This window comes from Malaclemys terrapin, chromosome 3 (assembly GCF_027887155.1).
Source record: "Malaclemys terrapin pileata isolate rMalTer1 chromosome 3, rMalTer1.hap1, whole genome shotgun sequence".
NCBI lineage: Eukaryota > Metazoa > Chordata > Testudines > Emydidae > Malaclemys > Malaclemys terrapin.
The window spans coordinates 199,093,772-199,115,263 of record NC_071507.1 but is presented as its reverse complement, the minus strand read 5'-3'; positions in this window follow the sequence as shown (position 1 = coordinate 199,115,263).

Genomic DNA, 21,492 nt, shown 5'->3' with positions numbered 1-21,492 from the left:
GAACAAGGAGTAATGGTCTCAAGTTGCAGAGGGGGAGGTCTAGGTTGGATATTAGGAAAAACTTTTTCACTAGAAGGGTGGTGAAGCACTGGAATGGGTTACCTAGGGATGTGGTGGAATCTCCTTCCTTAGAGGTTTTTAAGGCCTGGCTTGACAAAGCCCTGGCTGGGATGATTTAGTTGGGATTGGTCCTGCTTTAAGCAGGCGGTTGGACTAGATGACCTCCTGAGGTCCCTTCCAACCCTGATATTCTATGATTCCTCTATCCGGCTGTCCACTTTATACGGTTTTCAGATCTTTGTCTGTGCGGCCTCTTGAATCCAGTCTAATCAAGTCTTTGAAATTTCCACCCCCAGGGGTGGAACACCCGCAGACTGATTTTCCTGTCTCCAGATTTGCATTTGTTACCCCCCAGAGATGCTAGTTCCTGGTAGTTCTATGCCTTAGGTGACTTCCTCTCAGTCACGCCACTACTTGTCTTGCTTCAAGAAAGAAGTTAACCCTTTCACTCCCAGCAGGTAACACTACAAAGTGAGGGGGGAAATTGAGTCACACATATTCTTTCATAAAAATAAGTCAGAAGTTTCCCAGATCTTAACATCAGGGCGTTACTACCAATGTACTGGTTAGAGTCCAGTTCGGATAATTACTCTGCCTCCCTAAATTCCCCAGTTTGAAACAGCTGTTCTTCACTTCCTGTCCCAAACTATTGTGTAGTGCTGTTGTGAATTAAGTCACCTCGGTCATGTCCTGTCCCTTTAAGTGTTTGGGCACTCACTCCCTTCTCCCCAGTGCAAAGCCTCATTTTTGTGTTAGTTTCTCCCATGCTACCGGAAGAATAACGTTACCCCAGCAAACAGCTGTGTTTCTTACAGCTCCCTCTGTGTCTGTCTGTCTCCTTCCCTGCTGGGTCCTCATATAACAACCTCCGTCTCTCTGACCTTCCTTTCCTGGGAGCATTGCTGAGGACATTGCAGTGTGACAGCTCGGCTGCACGGTGGAGTTTGCAGATTTCTGAGACTGCGGTGTGTCCTGTCGTATAACGCACAGACATTGTATTTGCAACTCGAGAGCCTGGCCCAAACCCCGGTGAAATTAATGGGTGTTTTTTCCCCTGACTTCAATGGGCTTTGAGCAACAGAGCAGATAAGTGAGGCACACGCGTGCTCTATGCTGCTTAAGAGAAGCCAGATGCAGAGAAAAGATAATGATGCCTGTCGGACTTTTGGACAGGGGTACAGCTCGCCGCAAAAAGCGACCTGCAGAGGTGATCTCTCAAGGCCAGATCTTGCACCCACTGACCTCTCGAATAAAACTCCCATTGCCTTGGAAAGGAGCAGCCTGATTGCGTGGGAGACTGTGTCATTATACGGGGACATAATTACGACCTGAGTGATTGCCTGGCCTTGGCAGTAGCGGTGACTGTCCACAGGAGTCAGACCTACCTGAATAACAGGTAAAACCTGCCAAGGTGCCGTGGGCCCATAGGGTGACCAGATGTCCTGATTTTATAGGGACAGTCCCGATTTTTGGGTCTTTTTCTTATATGGGCTCCTATTACCCCCCACCCCCCTGTCCCAATTTTTCACATTTGCTGTCTGGGCACCCTATGGGCCCAGGATGTCTGGTCTATGGCTTGGCAAAGAGCTGAGAGGTGAAGAGAATCAACAGGGGGTTGCACATTAAGAAGGAAATATACTTTAAGAGCTAGCGATAGAGAACGCACCCTCAAAGGGGACCCGCTTTCCCAACATACAAACCCTCGCCACTCTCTCCGCTGCTACATTCTCCAGTGATGACTCATGTCTTTCTGTTGACTTTCCTTTGAACCAGCCCTCTAAAGAGGCGGTCTGGTCTCAAGCGAGTGGGGGCATAGCAGGCAGAGTTCTAATATCCATTCCGATTGGATGCGTGGCCTTGTGCTTGTTTAATCACTCCGTGCCTCAGTTTCATTTCTGGAACATGATGGTACAAGTATTAGTCAGCTCCCTCGCAGGGGTGCTCTGGGAGATGAAATAGTTTGTTACAGATTTTTGAACAGGTGATAGCTGGAAACATGCTTTTAGTTGATTATTAATATGACTTTATTGCAGTTGTAGGGATATTAAAGAAGGTACTAACAGTGATTCCCCCAAGTGACAGTGACCCCCTCATAATTTGGCCCCCATACTTTAAAATCCAACAGTTTCACCAAGTACAAAAATCTCTTGGGTCTTCTGTTAAAACTTGTAAGCTACTGTCTGTAGAAACCATTGATTATATCTATCCTGTAACTACTATGTAAAACTTACAAACAAGTTAACTGACTTTGTTCTTGAAGTAATTGATACAATGTAAACAAACACTATAAGCTGTTCAGTGACTTTCACTTCATTCAATGGCTCCTAGGACAGACCCCCACCCTCTGTGATTAAAGGGCCGGGAGTCTCAAATGAATTAGCACACACTCTGAAAGTGGTGGAGACCATAAATTAAAATATGGTTAAGGGATGGAATGTATGCTGATGAATGCTTGATATACATGGATGGTTAGGGAGGTGCCAGCCTAGAAAAGGAGTATCCATCGGCCGAAGAATGTGTCAAGTGGATGACCAGAAACCCCCGGAGGGTAAACTGGGACCCACCCCATCACCTGGAAGGATGAGAAACACAAACTTTGGACAGTGTGGAGCCACCAGGAATGCGCCACTTTGGACAGGAATGTGCCATCTGCTGATTGAGTCAGCAACAGCAGGATGAAACAGCTCCCATAGACTAACATAGGAATTAATTCCTATAAGAAGGGACTCTAAAGACTGATGACTTTGAGTCTCTGGTTCTGCTGCCAGCCTCCAGGAGCATCAGGTGCACCTGACACAGACTCGGCTCCATCCTCATGACCAAGATACCTGGCCAGTAACTTGGCATGAGCAACTTCTAGGCTGGTAACTATAACACCTATACAGAACTTGAATGAATGATTGTGGGAATGAACCTCTCTCTCTCTCACTCTCTCTCTATATATGTATGTGTGTATGTATAAGAAATAAGTCGTCAAACAACGTTGTTTATTTTTATCTTTTGCTTTATCAGTATATTTACAATAAATGTGGCATCTTTGCCTTATCCCTCTTAATAAGATCCTGCTGGTTTTTATTCTATTGGTATAACACAGTAGTGCCTAGAGGATGCAATCTGGGGTCAGAGCCCCATTGTGCCAGGCACTGTAAACATATAACACCCAGACAGTCCCTGCTCCAAAGAGCTGCTAGGCCAAGTATCAGATGAGAAACAACAGCCAAGCACAAAGGGGTCTTGATCCACTGCACGGGGCTTCTAGGCACTAGGGTACTACGAATACATAACTATAACAAGTGGCTACAACCAACAGGCGGAGGGTTGCCAGGTAAGAGCGTGGCAATGATGATCCATTTCACAGATGCATTTGGAAAATGTAGATCTGGTTCTGGATTTGGATTGGGTGTCCTTGTACCCCCCGAGAATCCAGGCATGTTCAGATCTGAAGTTTGGGTTCATGCCCCTCTATGTTTACTCTAAAAAGATAATGAAAGCAAAGATTAAAATAACGGTGATAGGTTTGGCAGGATTCCATTTTTAAAATAATTTTAATGGATAATATTGAAGTTTATTTGTAAGATATTTTTTATTTTTATCCATTGAAATATTCATAGTTATGGGAAAATATGGAGAAGGGGAGTCAGACAGTGATTATTTAATGACATTAGATATTGAAATGTGAAAAGGGAAAGATTTATAATCATTAAAACGCAAGTTGTTAACACCACATGTCCAAAGATACAAAGTAAATATCCTTAAATCAGACTCTGGACATTCTCAAGCAGCGTTTTTCTTTCTTTGCCATTGGTACATTTCGGTTAATGTCGATGGAATGTTTTTTGGTCAGTTTGTGTGTGTGCGGGGAAATCTGTGTTTACCGACATTTACCGATTAAAAATCTGATCCTTCCAAAGCTAGTTATCGTTACACACACACGGCGAGTAGGGGCCTTAGATATATTTAATTGCACAGAAGAATAGCCTCAGATTGAAGTCTTTTTATGTGTCCTAGGCCAATTAATAGTTTTTGGCAGGGTCCTTAATAAATTATAATCCCTTTATTCCAGCGCATGAAGCAGTCGAGTCCTTTGATCACTGATCGCCTTTCCTCACGCTTGATCTTGGCACTGTCTGGTGTATAATCAGTTGGCACCTCCTTCCAGCTGTCATTCTCTCTGCCAGTCATCCACCGTCTCCAGACGCCAAGCAACCCTTCCACAGCATGGTCAGCTGGCAGGGGTCTGGGGAATGAGAAGCCCTTGTGTTTCCAAGCCTACCCTTCAACTGGCACTGCTGTCATCTGCACGTATCCCCCTGCTACCCCTCAGGCCTCGCCTTCTTGCCAGATTTATGTGGTCTTTTTACATGCCATCAGCCTTTGGAAACGAGCAGGAGAAGTGTCCGTTTGTATGACACCCTCCCATTCTCTGTCTGGAGCAGACCGGAACCCCCATTCACTTCAGTCAAGGGCTTGGTCCAAAGTCTGTTGACATCAACTTCTGCTTTGGCTCAAGTGTCAATGGTGATGTTTTGAAAAATAGGTTATGATCACAGGGTTAGGTCCTGTCGTCACTGGGCAGCAAATTGCTGCCCCAAACGTGACTGATAGTAACATTTACAAGGGCGAAAGCTAAACATGTTTCTGCCAGACCCAGACTGGAGCGTGGTAGAGATGAGTCTATGTGCTTTCTCACAACATTTCTCTGCCAAGGAGGTGATAGCAGAGGCATAATTCATGCTACCCTGCAGCAAACGTACGGGACCTGATCCCCTCGTTCGCACCAGAAACGCCATTGAATTCAGTGATTTCTGATTTGCACCTGTATAAGTGAAAAGAGATTCAGGTCCTGCTTTGAGCAGGGGGTTGGACTAGATGACCTCCTGAGGTCCCTTCCAACCCTCATCTTCTATGATTCTATGATTCTATCCCATTGACTTCACTGGCCATCGGACTGGCCCCGAAGAGCAAGGTGTCGTTGCTATGTGTGTACCTCTGCGGTGCATAGTGCCTGCAGCTAATCAGAAGTCCGGCTTCACCATTGAACAGCAGTGGCTAATTGCCACGCAGCCCGGCTCCTCTTTGGCTGGTGCCTCCACGCTGCATTGTCAGATAATGTGACTCACGTGACAGGGTGCGGAAAGTGTCGCAGAGACGCCACGGAACACATCTGGCAGCATGTGCGCCGATGCTGAGAGACAGAAGAGAAGCAAGTGAGCAGGCACTGAAGAGCCAGGGTCTCCTGGAGTGGAGATCGGGTCCCTGGCCTATTGTGCCCTGGCTAATGCTGGCTCTGTGGGCTGATGTGTCTCTCAGGCCCATAGGCTGATGTGAGCGTAGCAAGCCAGGGCAAAGGCGTGAATTCTTCATTTGGTTCTAACTCACACGCTCCATTCCACTCGCCAGACAGAGACGGGAAGCAGCTGAGGAGCAGGAAACCCATGGCAACCAGACTGACAGCCCCTGAGCTGTGTCTCACTCCCCCGCCCCCCTTTTGTTTGCTGCTGGCACCTCTCTGACATTCTCTCTTTTTGTCTGGTTTGCAGATTTTAAAGGGAGCAGCTTTGTTCTTCCCATAATGCATCTCTCCCCAAGGCAGCATCGACTGGGGCTGGGGAAGCTCGAGGGAGATTCGGTTCTCTCTGGAGGAGAGATTTAGGGGCTTTGCCCTTTAAGAAGCACCTTCACGCCTTGCCCTCCGCTGTCCAGCATGCAGAGAAACCCTAGCTAAAGTGCAGAGCTCAACACTCATGAGCAACCCTATGAGTGCAAACCAGGATGCACACAACAAAGCGTGCGATAACAAATCAGTGTGCTCTCCCCAGGTCTCACAGGCAACCTTACAGCAAAACAGGGTGCTAAGCCCAGTGCTCACAAGAAGCCCTACAATAACAAACCCAAAGCCACTCAACTCGCCTACTACAAACCGATACATCTCATGGAGGAAAAAACAACACTGATGGGAAACAGACGTCCGTTCCAAGTAGCTTTTCAGGGAAGACGCAGGGTGGGTAAATATCCTAAAACATGCTGACTGTGCCCTTTATCATTGAGCTAATCCAGATGCAAAAATCCATCCCTCTCCTCCAGGAACAGAATGCTAAATCAGGAAAGAAACTGCAACCCTGGAGGAAGTTCCAGCCAGCAAAAATGGCTCTGTTGCAACGTATTAAAAACCCAGCTCTTTGAACACATTGGCCACAATTGCTGCATCTCCCAGGGTGTAGAATTGGGGCTGTGTTGACACTAATCACTGTGTGATGCTGGCCAATGAGGTGCTAGTTCATGCCAAGGCCCTTAAGGCTCAACCGAACACTGACAACTAGGTAGTTGGAACCAGTCTGGCTCACCTGTGTGTTAGTATAGTTAAAATAGGTATTCGAGTTATAACAATATGCTTAGTGTTTAGACTTTACTGAATGCTTGTAAAGTGCTGCGGGCCTCAATCTCACTTATAACATCTCTATCGCGTGTTATAAAGTTATATTTAAGTGCAGGGCCGTCCTTACCCATACGCAAAGTACGCAGCTGCGTAGGGCACCAGGGAATTTGGGGCACCACATTTCCTGGTGCCCTGCGTGCTGCTCCAACCCCTGCTCCGGCTCTTCCCCAGGGTCCCCGCCCCTGCTCCGCCCCAGCCTCACCCCCACTCCCCTGATTACTGCTGCAGGGACAGGCCTGCATTCACCGCATGGTAAGTGGAGCGAGTTCTGGGGGGAGGTTCTCCCCTGCCCCCCAAGGCTGGGAGCCAGGGGAGCAGAGTGGAGCGGGCTGGGGCCAGGGGCGGTTTCCTCCCAGCCCTCTCCCCACAGAGGCCTGGGGCCAGCCCCCCTCCAGCCCCCCCCGCGGAGGCCTGGGGCCCCAAATAACCCCCCCCCCCATGGGGGGGGGTTGCATAGGGCACCAAAATGGCTAGGAATGGCCCTGTTTAAGTGTTTGCTCTGTAACTCACCAGTGGGGAGAGGAGCATTACTAAGTGTGAAATACTATTTTACACCAGGAGGTGTCATGTCCTGGTCAACCAAAGAAGAACCATCAACACCAGAGCAAGCATTGTGGAACATCAAAGGACCAAAGACTTTGTTGATTGCACTCCCAGCTCCCCCATGAAGAGGAGACGTGCAACTGAATTCCTCCCAACACCTGACCTTTCAATTTGAAGAAGAAGAGGGGAAGAATAAAAAGTCCTAACAAGGAAGAATTGTATCTTTTATGCTGCTTGGACTCTGAGGGACAAGGTTTACTAAACATAAGCAAAAGATCCCAGGTGCTTGGGCTGGGTTAGCCCTAAGAGACATATAGAGCTTGCTTATTATAGAAGCTTCTACAACCTTTTGAAATTTAAGACTGTGACTCAGTTGTGTGTGTGTGTGTGTGTGTGTGTGTGTGTTTACCTGCTGTAACCTTGTAAATGACTCTCTTGTTTCCTTTTCCTAGTTAATGAATCTTTAGGTAATTTATTATAGGACTGGCTACAAGTTGTCTTTGGTGTGAGATCTAAGGTGCAATTGACCTTGGGTAAGTGACTGGTCGTTTAGAACTGGAAGTAATCTGAGTGTTGCAGTGATCCTTGGTGTAAGGGACCATCTAGCACAAACGTAGGCTCCCTGGGCAGCAAGATAAATCAGAGTACCCAGGGGGACTGTCTGTGACTCCATGTTGAGGCTGTTGTCTTGTCTGAGGAGTTTACACTTGATACTTGGTTGGTGAAATCGAAGTCTAGAACTCACAGCCAGTTTGGGGTTTGTGCCCTGCTTCTTCAGTCTGCCCAGAGGTTGGTACGCACGCTCTTGAGCCACTGAAGAACAGCTTGTCACACTGAATTTATCCTTCAAGTGCTGATGGGTGCACCCCCTTCCCTTTAGAAATCACCCTGGCGGGAGGAGAAGACCCCCACCCCGCCCCCGCCCTGCAGTAATTCAAAACTGGGCATGTCTGTTCAGAGCTCAGCCAGCCGCTTTGATGTCCCCACTAGGAGCGCCCGTAAATCAACTCATATAAATGCGGTGGCAGGAGCCCTCCATGTCATTCCAGCCCCTGCCTCTTTTCCTCCCTCTTCTGAGCATTGGTGTTCATATTCTACCAGTGCAGCCCTGGGGAGAGGGAAAAGGGCAGCGCTTTGCATGGAGTTTGCATTTGGTTTGCATGTAAAAAGACATTGGGACTGCAAAAGTTACAGTAAATTAGCAGGCCATTAAGGACCTGATCCTGTGAGGTCACGATCACGCTCAGGGCCGTCCTTAGGCATACACAGCTGCTTAGGGCACCCGAAAATTTGAGGCACCAACGGGACCATAGGCGCTGACTTCTCATCTTGCCGGGGGCTAATTGACCCTTCCCCCGCCTCTGGTCCAGGCCCTGCCCCCACTCCACCCATTTCCCCTGAGAACCTGCCCCGCCTCTTCCCGCCCCTGCTCCATTCCTGCCCCACCTCTTCCCCACCTCCTCCCCCAAGTGCGCCCCATCCCCTCTCCTCCCCCTCCCTCCCGGAGCTTGAACGTCATGAATCAGCTGTTCACCGCGCTCTGGAAACACTGGAAGGGAGGGAGAGGAGTGGGTAAACATGGGGCACAGGCGCGTGAGAGGCATGGGGGGAGGCAGAGGAGGGGAGCTTGGTGCCGGTGGGTGCTCTGTGGAGTTCACGCCTATGACTGAGACAGCAGGTAAGAGCGCATCGGCTCCCGCGTACCCAGCGCGCACTGTAGTCTCCTTACTAGGCAGAAGGCAGGGGTCGTATTCACAGAGTCGAATGCACCAACGTAGGGTCACCAGTTGAGCCAGCATAGAGGTACCAGTATTCACAGAGCCGAATGCACCGGCATAGAGCTGGCATAGAGGCACCAGTTTAATAATACTGCGTAGGGCTCCATAAATCCTAAGGACGGCCCTGCTTAAACCACCACCCTCCCTTGAGAGGCAGGCTGGTCCATGGTTAGGATGCTAGTTTAGAACTTAGAAGACAGGGCCTGCTCCACTCCAGATGTCCTGGGCAGCCTTGGGCCAGTTGCTCGACCTCTATGTATCTCAATTCCCCAAGTATAAATGGCGGATCCTAGCACTGCCCTGCCTCGCCGGGCTGTTGTGAGGATAAAGCCACTGATGACTGGGAGGTGCTCAGATCCTGCGGCAGTGGGCGCTGCATGAATACCTTAGCAAGGTAGCGGGAGTTAAGCGCAGTCAGTGCCTCGTGGCAGTGGGCCCTATTGGAGAATTAACTCCTCTTTCCTAACTGGAGGCACAGCTCAGGGTCTCCGCCTGCCCTCCCCCCCCGAATGTCCAGAGTTGAATCCCAATTTCACAGCTCTGCTCTCTCTCTGCAATGGGTAAATCCAACAGCCCTGCACGCTGATGGGGAGTTCGAAATCCTGATCTGACCACAAGGCCGTCCCCTCTCTAATTACACAACCCGACCTGCCATAAAAGGGGACCTGGGATCTGCAGGGCTCATGAGGCGCTCTCCCCACAATCTTTACCGTTTACGCCTGAGAACGGAGTAGACGCGCCTGGGTAAGGCTTGCAGGATCAGGCCCCTGAAGCAGGCACAGCAATGATGGGAGAGGGAAATTTCATTACAAATTTCATTTGTAATGAAAGAGATGCCGGGACTCAAGCCATTTTTTGACATTCATAACTGACGCGGGAAGCCCAGAGGTGCCGGGGCTAGGAACCGCCAAACCTAGAGGGGCCAGGGCTCAGCCCTGGAAAAGCCCTGGCCCGAATTAAGCACTGGATGTATGGAATGGGATTGTTCTCCTTAGCAAAAACGCTCCTTGAATTCAGCGGAGCCATGTGTCTTGGGCCTGATCCAAAAGCACTCGAGAGGAAGCCTGGGAACCGGGAACTAGCTCGCTAGCCTGGGAATTGACCTTGGGTCCATTCTCCGTCCTCCACAGACTTCCTGTGTCATTGTGGGCAAATCATGCAGGCTCTCTGGGCCCCAGGACGCCATCTGTCCAATAACAGCTCTGCTTGTTGGGTGCTGTGAGGATAAATACCTAGAAGGCTTTGAGGTGCTCAGGTGCCATGGTGATGGGGGCCCACATGAATACCTAAAATAGGTACAGTCAGGTGCTTTGAGCCGGTGACTTGTCCCATTGATGTCACTGAGGCTACTCCTGTTTCAGTGAAGTATGTACTTAAGGACTTCGCTGGCTTGGGGCCACTGAGAGGAGGATGAGAGTTCTGTGTGAATAACAAGAGCTGGGTTTGGCCCTGGGCTGAGGGACAAAACCTGCTTTCTGGTTAGGTTTGAGGGCTGTCGACAGGATCTGCCTGTGGGAAAGGAAAACAAGCCCCCTCCCTTTTTGCAGACAGGGGGGAGAGCTATTGATGGTCATTAACAGACTCCAGAGGATCAGGATCCCGCAGGAAGGCAGGAGAAGACAGCGCACACCATGTGCCACTCCCAACTCCCAGGGGATTTAAGCATCTATCTAGCTGTGAGGATCGGGGCCTAGGTTCCTCAGTGCCTGAGCCCGTTTTGAAAATGGGACGTAAGTGCCTGCATCCCTGAGGCGTTTCTGAAAATGGTTCCTTTGCTCCAGTGGGTAGTGTCTGAATCCAATGTAACGGCACCAAATAGAATGACAATGGCAAGTGCGACTGAGCCATCGGGGTGGGACCCTAGGTCTTCAAGTCTGAGAACTTCTGGCTCAGAGTGAGCAGGGATTGGGGGGAGGGGGCTCCAGCTTTACCCTCCCCCCCACCCCCAGTTGATTCTGGACTCTGCCCGCTGTTCGCATTTGAGGGGAGGCTCAAATGGAACCTGGAGAAGGTCTCGTTGGTTTTTTGGCTGGTGCGGTTTGATCATGTTTTGGATTGTGAGCTGCCCCCAGGCATGCTGGGAAGGGTGCACTAGAAACACGCAGAGTTATTCATTAGTCATTGTTATTCCTCAGCTAGTCACCCTGTGACTGGCAGAGAAGCTACAGTGACGTCAGTGCCCAGATTGCCGAGGAACCCAGCCGCAGGGGAATGTGGCTGGGTTTAACTGGGGCCAATTGCCAGCCCCAATCCCTGAGGAGGGAAGGCAGGAGCCAGGGAATGGAAATGCTATGGGGCCCGATCCTGCTCGCTGCTGAGACGGGCCTGGAGGGATCGATTGCTCACAAGACTAGGATGGCCAAGTGCCTGGTTTTCAGCGTGAAAGTCAGATCTACTGACCGGACACCCAAAAACCAGTTACTGCAAGCAGGGGAGGCACCGGGTCATCACCCACTCCAGCCCCTACTCACCCCTACTGTTGTCGGGTGGCTGCAGCTCCCAGCCCCAGCTCTGCAGGCAAGTCCCTCCTGACCCGTGTGGCAGGGGTGGGAGGGGAAAAGCAGCGAAAGATGGGGGGGGGAATGGATGGGGGTGGAGTCTCGGGGGAAGAGGCGGGGCAGGGGCAGGAGCTCGGGGGAAGAGGCGGGGCAAGGACGGGAGCTCGGGGGAAGAGGCGGGGCACGGGCGGGGCTTTGTGGGGAATAGGCAGGGCTGGGGAGGTTCCGGCACTCCTGCTGGAGTGTCCAGATTTTAAATATTACCAAGTTGGCAACCCTCTTCACAACTCCCCTGGACGTCTGTGGGAGCTAGGGTGCTGAGCACCTCCAGAAATTGCTCAGGGCCTTGCAGCATCGAGCCCTTGGAGAGATAAGCTGCTCTCGGACTCCAGACCCGGAAGACCAAAAGGCCTAAACGAAGCCCTTTTTGCTATTCCTTCTCGAGCTCCACCTTCGGGATCTTGATTCATTGACCTTCCTCTAAAGTCCAAGGCTGGAGTTAGCTCCTCCCACTCCTGCCCCTGGCTTTTATGTCCTGTGACAGTGGGGAAATCTCAGGAGAAAACTTAATTGTTCACCTATTTGGCCACCAATGCTGAACCAGTTGGCTCTTTGCAGGAGGAGGAAATGAAGCGATTGGCTTCAGGCCAGGCTGAGGTCTAGTTGGGCTTTTGCTAGAGCAGCCAGCCCCCCCCTTTGATGGACTGCAGGGCTCCAGTGTGGCTGCAGACAACTTTTGTGCCTACAAACAGCCCTTTGTGTGGGCAGACGGGGCATTTGGTGCCCAGTTAGCCTGTGCAGATTTGGCCTCGAGTGAACTATTAATCACACGAGTACCCACGTGCAAGGCAGCACTGCCTAGTGATCTGACCACAGGGTTGGTAGTCAGGGCTCCAGTGCTACAAAAGGGACTGGTGATTTGGGGTGTGCAACATGAGACCCTGATTTTGGAAGGGTGGGTGCTCAGGACTCTAAAGTGTCTCAACTTGGGCCCCCAAAATCACTAGTTGTTTTTGAAACATCTTGGCTCATAGCCTCAGCTCCGGATCCACGTCTGAATTGGGGTTTGCAACTCACACCTTACTCCACACTGGCCCTAATCTACAAACCAGACCCAAACAGGCCCAGTGACAGCTAGATTTCATCTCCACTTGAGCACGCCGAAATGGAGACACCCAAATCACTTTTGAAAATCGAGGCCAGGGGTTCCTGCACTCAAAGTCTGGCCGTGCCACTGACCTGGGGCAAATTGCTTAGCCTTTCGGTAGCTCATTTCCCAGATCTGTAAAAGGAGGATAATGGCATTTACCTGCTTTGCAAAGGGGTCGCGAAGATCAATTAGCTGATCTTTGTAAACTTGTGCTAAGTATTATTAATAGCAATTAGCTCTGGGAATACAGCAGTGCTCCTAATGGACGACTCCTTTGCAATATGTTTTCCATTTCATAGGCTCAGGACTATTCAGACAGAAATCTAACGCTGTTTGGGGTATTTCCCGCCCTGAAGTGATGTCCTTTTAAGATATGATGGAAGGGGAACCACTCCTGGCTGCAGCCCTTGCTCCAAGGCAGGAAGACAGCAATCTAAAAACGCAAATCTTTCGAAGCTGTTCCAGCCCGTTGCCTGTTGGAACTGGCAGGGTTAAACTTCCAGTTGTACAACCACATTATGCAACAGCTCCTCCCGTCCCTGTCAGAAGCCCAGAATGAATATCTAGGGGGGAGAAGAGTGGGAGATATTAGAAGCTCATGACAGCCAATGAAAAGTTAAAGATGCATCAGGCACCTTGGGCCTTCCTTTCACTTTGTCTTGCCTTTTCATAGGCCTGGAGCTATGGCCAGATCTTCAGAACTGTGGGCGTCCCCAACTCCCCCTGAAGTCAACAGGAACTCAGCCGCTCTGAAAATCAGGCCACATGGGGTCCTCCAGGGTTCGTCAGGTGGTGAATTATCCTCACCTGACTGATAGAAAGGAGCATGAAGGACAGCCCCAGATCTCAGCTGCCCTGAGTATCGGGGAGGTTTGGAATCCTGGCCTATGCTTCACCGATGGCCATTCCTGCTAGAACGGGCAGAACCAAAAGAGCTGGGGTGAAATCCTGGCCTCACTGAAGTCCATGGCAAAACTCCCATTGACCCCAACGGGGCAGGATTTCACCCCAGATCTGAGCTTTCCTGGTCAAAGTCCAGATCCAAACGTTGCAGTTCAGGGCACATCTTTAAGTGCTATCACGTTGAGCTCAGCGGTTTCATTTTTCAAGGGGTTGGACTAATGTCTGCTGTTTGGGGTCACAAGTGCTCATGTTCCTCAAGAACAGCTTTGAGTTTGGGGCTCCAGCTTTCCAAGCACAAAGCTCCGTGGGGATTTTAGTGAGGTGCTTATACATTCTTGGCCCAGATCCTATTCAAGACATTGCTTGCGTCATACATAGGTTTTGGGCTGGACAGACAGGCAATTTTACCTTTACACTTTGCGTTCTGCTCCAAATAGAAATCAGCTTCCCTGGAAGTTCACTGATGGTGGCAGGTCGTGATACATGCAGCCAGGGAAATGTATGGGTTTGTTTTCTATGTACTGCACCTTTACAATCCAAGGACTCTGCTGGAAGCAGCCGGCATTTTGTGCTCACCTCCAATGTAGCATGTTACAGAGGGGAGAAACATACACCGTGCTCTCTCAAGCAGACTTCACTTTGGTTCTTTTCTTTCATTAGGTTTTCCCTTATCTAAAATAAAACCCCTTTAGTATATAGCTCCTCTCTGTGAGCCAAAAACACAGTAGTGAGGAGGATACTCAGTTTGGGGTCTGTTATTATTCAGACAGCAATAGAAGTAGCACTGCTTGATGCCTGACATGCCTTAGAGGATGCCATGTATAGATTCAGCCCGGGAGTAACAGTTTTAACTCTCAATTTCCTGGCTTTTTGTGTTTAAATGAGATCGGTACACCGTATGTTTGTCATGATCTTTTTATTTCAGTTCACTTGTCATAGCGGTAATATAGAAACAATAGTGGAAACCATGAAAATACAAATCACTCATTGCTCATGTAATAGCACTTTGTATTGCCAAAAGGTTAAGAATTAGATGCTTCCCTTAGGAAAAACAAACAAACAAACAAACCCTTTACAGATGTTGTACTAAGTCTGTTGGCCTCTGGGGCTGGATCCACTCCAGCAAATGTGGCAGTCCCATCATGGGCCAGTCCTGCTCCTATCGGAGTTTTGCCATTGCCTTTGGTGAGAGATCAACAGGATTAGACCCTACTGCAGGTGCTAAGGCTGTTTTTGTTCACCAGGCCTTGTGTGAAGAGTTGCAACGGCTTTAGTTACATGTGGATTCGCTCTCCCTGAGTTTCACATTGAGCTTCAGATTTGACCAAACTCAGCAACCTCAGAGCAAAACTCAGCATGGACCCACTGCATTTCAGCTGCGTTTGCAGCAAAGCCATTCGAAACCACAGCCCGGTTGGCTTGAAAGAGCCCTGAGCCATTTGTTGCACTTGGTCTGGATTCTGAGTGTGGGACCTGACGTGACACCCAGGGAGCTGCACGTGGCTGTGTGGTTTTTTTTAAATCAAAGTCTGGCATTGCTCTGCTTTACAGAAGCTGCTATCCCAGGACTGTTGCACACACATGTGGCACAACTGTCCATGGAGTGTGACTACTTCAAGTCAAGGAACTCAGACACTTCCTTCTTCTCAGAACAAAAAAGGCACCAGTCAACTCTGCCGATGATTATTTGGGCCAGATCCTCAGCTGGCATAAAGCCATCTGTCTACCTTAGGCACTTACAGGTACCCATCCCAACTATGTCTGAGCACCTCACAATCCTTAATGCATTTCTACTTATGACAGCCCTGTGAGGCAGCGAAGTGCTGCCATGCCCATTGTACAGATGGGGAACTGAGGCACAGAGACTAGCCCAAGGCCATACAGGAAGTCTGTGGTGGAGCAGGGAGTTGACCCCAGGTTTCCCACAGCCCAGCCTAGCACCCAACCACTGGACCATCCTGCCGTCCTTCAAGGAAGCTGCAGTGTTTCACACCAGTGAAGGATCTGGTCCTTTGTCTGCAAAATCCCATTCCCCTACTCCCACCAAATATGTCAATGTTGTTTTGTTAAGTGTCTGGACCCACTATTTTTTCGCTGGTGAGTAACAACAACAAACTGTGACTGATTTAGTTGTTTCCTCTACCTCTGCCTCCCACCCACACAAAACCCACCCCTTCATTTTCACCCTGTTTATAGTCTCCATGCTCAAGACCACAAGGCGGGCAGCTGCTGGTGAAGGCTCTTGGCTAGCACAGTGATGTGCATGGTATACAAATCTAGACAGGGGGACAGAGCACACTGAAGACCTTGCACAGTGCTTGTGGCTTGCATCCCTCGTTAGTGCCTGGTCCACACAAAGGACAGCAACCTACTCGTGCTGCTTGATGATGGACATACTTCTGTTGCTCAAATGGTAGAGCTCAGTGCTGAAGGTCACAGGTTCAGTTCTTGCTGATGACATAAGCAGGAGGATCGTCAGAGTTGCATTGAGATGGCTGAAGATCCTTCAGAACCTATTCGTATCCCCCCGGCTGGAGGTGTAGCTGCTGAGGAATGTGCTACACCAGCCAGTGAGTGATCAGCGGCAGGAATCAAGCCTGACATTTTTTATTTTACAAAAATGTGCATTTTGACAAACAGCTGGCAATTCTGACCGTCCCATCTCTAATAAATACAATGAGTCATTTCTTAAAACCCCCATCTTTGAAATGTCTAACCCCGGCTACTCTGATTTCATTATTACTGTGCTTACACTAACTTTTCGCAGTGACTGAGAGAGTCCTTGATGGTACAGAAATGAGATCCGTCTATTCCTGTCCTAAAAGACTGTCCATTGTGATAAATCCAATCTGGGTGTGTTTAGTTACGTAATAACCAGTCACTCATGTCCAGTTCCTTCAGTTAGTTGGATGCACCTCCCTCCCTCCTGAAGCTGGTCGCATTTTTTTCATCCAAGCATTTTTTCAGTGCAAACTGGCTTTTAGATCTAAATGAAAACATTCATTTTTGGTTGACATTGTCTGGGTTTTGGTTAAAAAAAATGTTTTTAAGTACCTCTTTTGGCAAAAAAATGTACGGCAAATATTTCTGAAAGCCAACAGTTTTTTAATTTTTGGTTTTTCATTGGAAAAAAAAAACAACTCTACAGGATTTTTTGGAAAATGAGCACGTTTCAAAATGTCCTGCAAAAATACAGTAATTGGTATTTTGATCAGTTCTACTCCCCATCCCTGTGTTAAAAAAAAATGGAGGTCCTGGCTCACATTGGTTAGAACATGCACATCTGCCTATTGAATGTAAAGGGACGATGTACATGAGTAAGTGCTCACCAGTGTAACGGTTACACAATCTACTCCGGGTATGCTACGGTAGTGGTCCAAGACCATAGAGTATTGCTAGACACAGTGTTGCCTAGTGGATAGTGTATCACACTAGCACTCAGGAGCCTGCTATTAGCCTGCTCTCAGCTCTGCTATTAGCCTGCTGGGTGACCGTGGGAAAGTCATTGGACCACTTGGTGCCTCAGTTTCCCCATCTGTAAAATGGGGATAATTATAAAACTGTGGGGCTGGAGGGGACCTCAAGAGGTCATTGCAACACTGGCATACCAGGTGCCAGCTCATGCTAAGGCCCCCACATCTCAGCTGAATGCTGGCAAATACATAACCATAGCTAGAATCAGTGTGTTTCAAGTGTTAAAATAAATATTAGAATGGTAAGAATGTGTTTAGACTTTATTGAATGCTTGTGAGTTGCCGCTTGCATCAATCTCACATATAACCTCTGTATCCTATATTGTAAGGTAATATCTAGTGGTTCTCAACCTGCGGCCCAATCAGCACACAGCTACAGCCCATGTGACATCATCAGGGCCATACAGGTAGCATTGGATGGGCCCACATAACACGTTGTGGGCCACATATGCAGCCCACAATGGTAAATAGGTTGAGAACCACTGAAAGCAGTTGTTCTATGAGCCCCTGTGAAAATGACTGTGTAAAGTATTAGACAGGAGAGACATTAATTAGCATGAAGGGCTGAGCTTCAGCAGAAGGTGTTATGTCCTTCCCAGAAGGCAAGGACCATCGATACCAGATGGATCACTGTAGAACACTGCAACTGGAATTTCCCTACATGCAGTCAACAAGAGGACAAAAGACTTCTTTGTCCTGCTGTCCTCCCTGTAAAGATGAGTCATGCAAGTGGATTCCTCCCAACAACTGAGTTTGCAACTCAGAGTACATGGCAGTAGGGGGATCAAAACCACAAACCAAAGGAATTTAGTATTTCTATGCTGCTTGGACTCTGGGGGGCACAGTGTTTCTAGGCATAAGTGAGAGATCCCCAGTTGCTTAGCCTGGGTTAGCCCTAAAAGACATACAGAGCTTGCTGATTATAGAAGCTCCTATTGCCTTTTGCAATTTAAGATTGTAACTCATTTGTGTAGCTATGTTTACTTGCTTTAACCTCTGGTTTCCTTTTCCTATTTAATTAATCTTTAGTTAGTTTATTATAGGATTGGCGACAGGCGTTGTCTTTGGGGTGAAATCTAAGGTGCAAGTGACCTGGGGTAAGTGACTGATCCTTTGGGACTGAGAGTAACCTGAATATTGCTGTGATCCTTGGTGTGAGGGACCATCTGTCACAAAGGTATGCTCACCTGCTTGGTGAGACAGATCAGAATACCCAATGGGACTGTCCGTGACTCCATGCTAAGGCTGCTGTAGTGTCAGAGGAGTTTACCCTTGGTCATTGGCTGTGAAATCTAAGTGTAGAACTCTCAGCCAATTTGGGGTTTGTGCCTTGATTACTAACAGTCTGGCCTGAGGCACGTACCCACTCTCTTGAGCACTGCAGGCAGCATTAAGTCTAATCCATCCCTCCTCACTGAGGCAGGAGTAAGTAAACCTAGACGATCCCTGACAGATGTTTGTCTAATCTGTTCTTAAAAACCTCCAGGGACAAGGATTCTACACCCTCCTGTAGTAACCTATTCCACTACTTACCTCGCCTTATATAAGTTATAGTTAGAAAGTTTTTTCTAGTATCTAACCTAAATCCCCCTTGCTGCAGCAAAACCCATGACTTCTTCTCCTACCCTCGGTGGACACTGGAGCCCAACCGATCACCGTCCTCTTTATAACAGCCCTTAACGTGTTTTAAAATGATCACTCCTCTCTCAGTCTTCTCCAGGCTAGACATGGCTAGTTTTTTTTAACCTTTCAGCGGAGGTCAGGTTTTCTCCTGCTTTTGTTGCTCTCCTCTAGATTCTCTCCAATTTGTCTACATCTTTCTACAAGTGCGGCACCCAAAACTGGACGTAGTACTCCAGATGAGGCCTCACCAGTGCTGAGTTGAGTGGGACAGCTCCCTCCCTGGTCTTACATACAACACTCCTGTTAATACACCTCAGAATGATATTAGCCTTTTTTTGCAATTGTATCACATTGTTGACTCATATTTAATTTAACAGGAGTACTTGTGGCACCTTAGAGACTAACAAATTTATTAGAGCATAAGCTTTCGTGGAGTAGTCCACGAAAGCTTATGCTCTAATAAATTTGTTAGTCTCTAAGGTGCCACAAGTACTCCTGTTCTTTTTGCGGATACAGACTAACACAACTGCTACTCTGAAACCTGTCATATTTAACTTGTGATCCATTATAACCCCCAGATCCTTTTCGGCAGTACTACGACCTAGCCAGTTATTCACCATTTTGTAGTTGTGCATTTGATTTTACCTTTCTAAGTGAAGTACTTTGCACTTGTCTTTATTGAATTTCTACTTGTTGATCTCAGACCAATTCTCTAAGTGATCGAGGTCATTTTGAATTCTAATCTTCAAAGTGCTAGAAATCCCTCCCAGCGTGGTGTCAGCTGCAAATTTTACAAGTGTACTCTTCACTCCATCATCCAAGTTATTAATGAAAATATTCAATAGCACCAGACCTAGGACAGACCCCTGCAGGACCCCACTGGATACATTCCCCAGCAAACCATTGATAACTACCCTTTGAGTATGGTCTTTCAACCAGTTGTGCACTCGCCTTATAGTATTTTCATCTAGGTGGCATTTCCCTAGTTTGCTTATGAGACTATCATATGGGACTGCGTCAAAAGCCTATTGAAGTCAAGATATATCACATCTACTGCTTTCCCCCATATCAACTAGGCCAGTACTCCTCTCAAAGAATGAAATTAGGTTGGTTTGGCATGATTTGTTCTTGACAAATCCATGCTGGTTATTCCTTATAACCCTGTTATCCTCTAGGTGCTTACTAATGATTGTTTGGTAATTTGTTCCAGTGCCTTTCTGGGTATTGATAATGATACTGACCTCCTTTGTAAATTGCTTTGAGATCTGCTAATCAAAAGCACTGTAAAGATCTGGGTATTACTATTACTGTAGTAATCAGCCATTGCTACAGAATACCGCAGTACTGGGCCAGTGCTGTAGGATACTGTTGATACTTTAATCAAGACTGAATGTTAGCAGTGGTCACACCCCCACGACAGACCCCCTGACGGGTTTCTGGGAGATTAATACCCCATGCACAAGAGATGGCTAATTGGCATGCCTTACAGCACTAAGGATTGGTTAATGACCTCCAGTGACAATCCTGAACCACTTCTCACTCTGAAAACTGCTGTAGTTTCCTATTAAATGATATTGACACCCTGGAGCTACTAAAGCCCAGATCATTCAAGGGAAGGAAAAAAACTAAACCCAAAAGACTTCACTGCCCTGTCATTCCTTTCTTGGTCCTGTGGAGTCTGATTGGCTTATATACAATATAAAATTTGCCATCAAAGACGTGCAGATGCCTCTGTCTCTGCCCTCTGCCATTCACCAGAAGAGCTTCCTCGAAGCTGATGCTCGTGTAACAGATTCGTGAAGCTGATCTCGCAGGTAGGGGAGAGCACAGCTGGCCTGGTATGATGAGTAATGCAAGTTACGGAGAGACGTGCGTTTATGCTTTCGCAGAAGGGCGGGCACTGCCCCAGAGATCTGTGTTCGGTGAAGGCTTAGAAGGGATGGAAGCAGGGCCGTGAAACAATCCTGATACAATATAGACCGATGGCTCTGCTTGGCAGTCACTGGTCACTCTCCGTGTTGCTGAGCACATGTTCATGCCACAGATCAACAGCAGACTTGGCAATAGCTCTCTTTCTTGTATTCATTTTACAGTAATTCTTACTACTACAATCACTAGGGAAAATAGCCATTTTCCTCTTTACATTTCTTTGTTTTATTTGGACGCGGCTGTCCTGGCACGCTGGAGGCTGATTCTGTGGAGCGTTGGCCGAGTCCCACCTGATGGCAGTGGGATGGGGATGTGGGCCATCACAGTGCTGGTATATTGCTCTATGTTTCTTAGTCGGGTAACAGAGCCAACTCGGACAGCTGTTGTAGAGAAAGCAAGTCAAGAATGAGATCTAGCACATTTGCAGCCCTGATCATAACCTCCAGGGGCACAGCCCAGCCTGAATCGCTGTATAAATGTGTATGATGTCCATAGTTACCATTCACAGCAAAGGCACAAGTCAGGACAAGCCCAGCTTCTCTACCGTTCTTTTGGGATTGTGCACGACATAAACCCACTATCCCTCATGCCTTGGAGGCGCGGCTGCCATTGGAAATCAGCTTTCTAATCAAGATAGCAACCTCCAAACAGAGGAGTATCATTGGTTTTTAGAGGGGCCGTGGGTTCTGGCCCCAGGTGGATGAAAGGGGTTTTGCTTTGGTGTGTGGCTGTACTTTTAACCTTCCCTTTGATTTCCAAGCACCTGGGAGGTCCAGTGGCGTCCTGCTGCCTCGCCGATCCTTCTGGCACTGCTGCTGTCTCTTACAATTCCTTACCGAGGAAGAGGAGGAGGTGGGATTGCGCTTGCAAAGGAGCAAACTAAACCGCAGGCTTTTCCTGGTTCCTGATGGTTCTAATACCCCAGCTTGCCTGTAGGCATCTCCATACTGTCTCCGGGCTGAGACCCAGCGGCACCGCCTGGAGGCGAGAGCAGCTGTGGGATCTGCTCCGTTTTACCGCTTCCCCCCTGCGTCCTCGTGAGTCTTCGAGGGATCCCTCTGTCTGCACCTCCGCTCCCCCAGCCCTTCCCCACGGACGC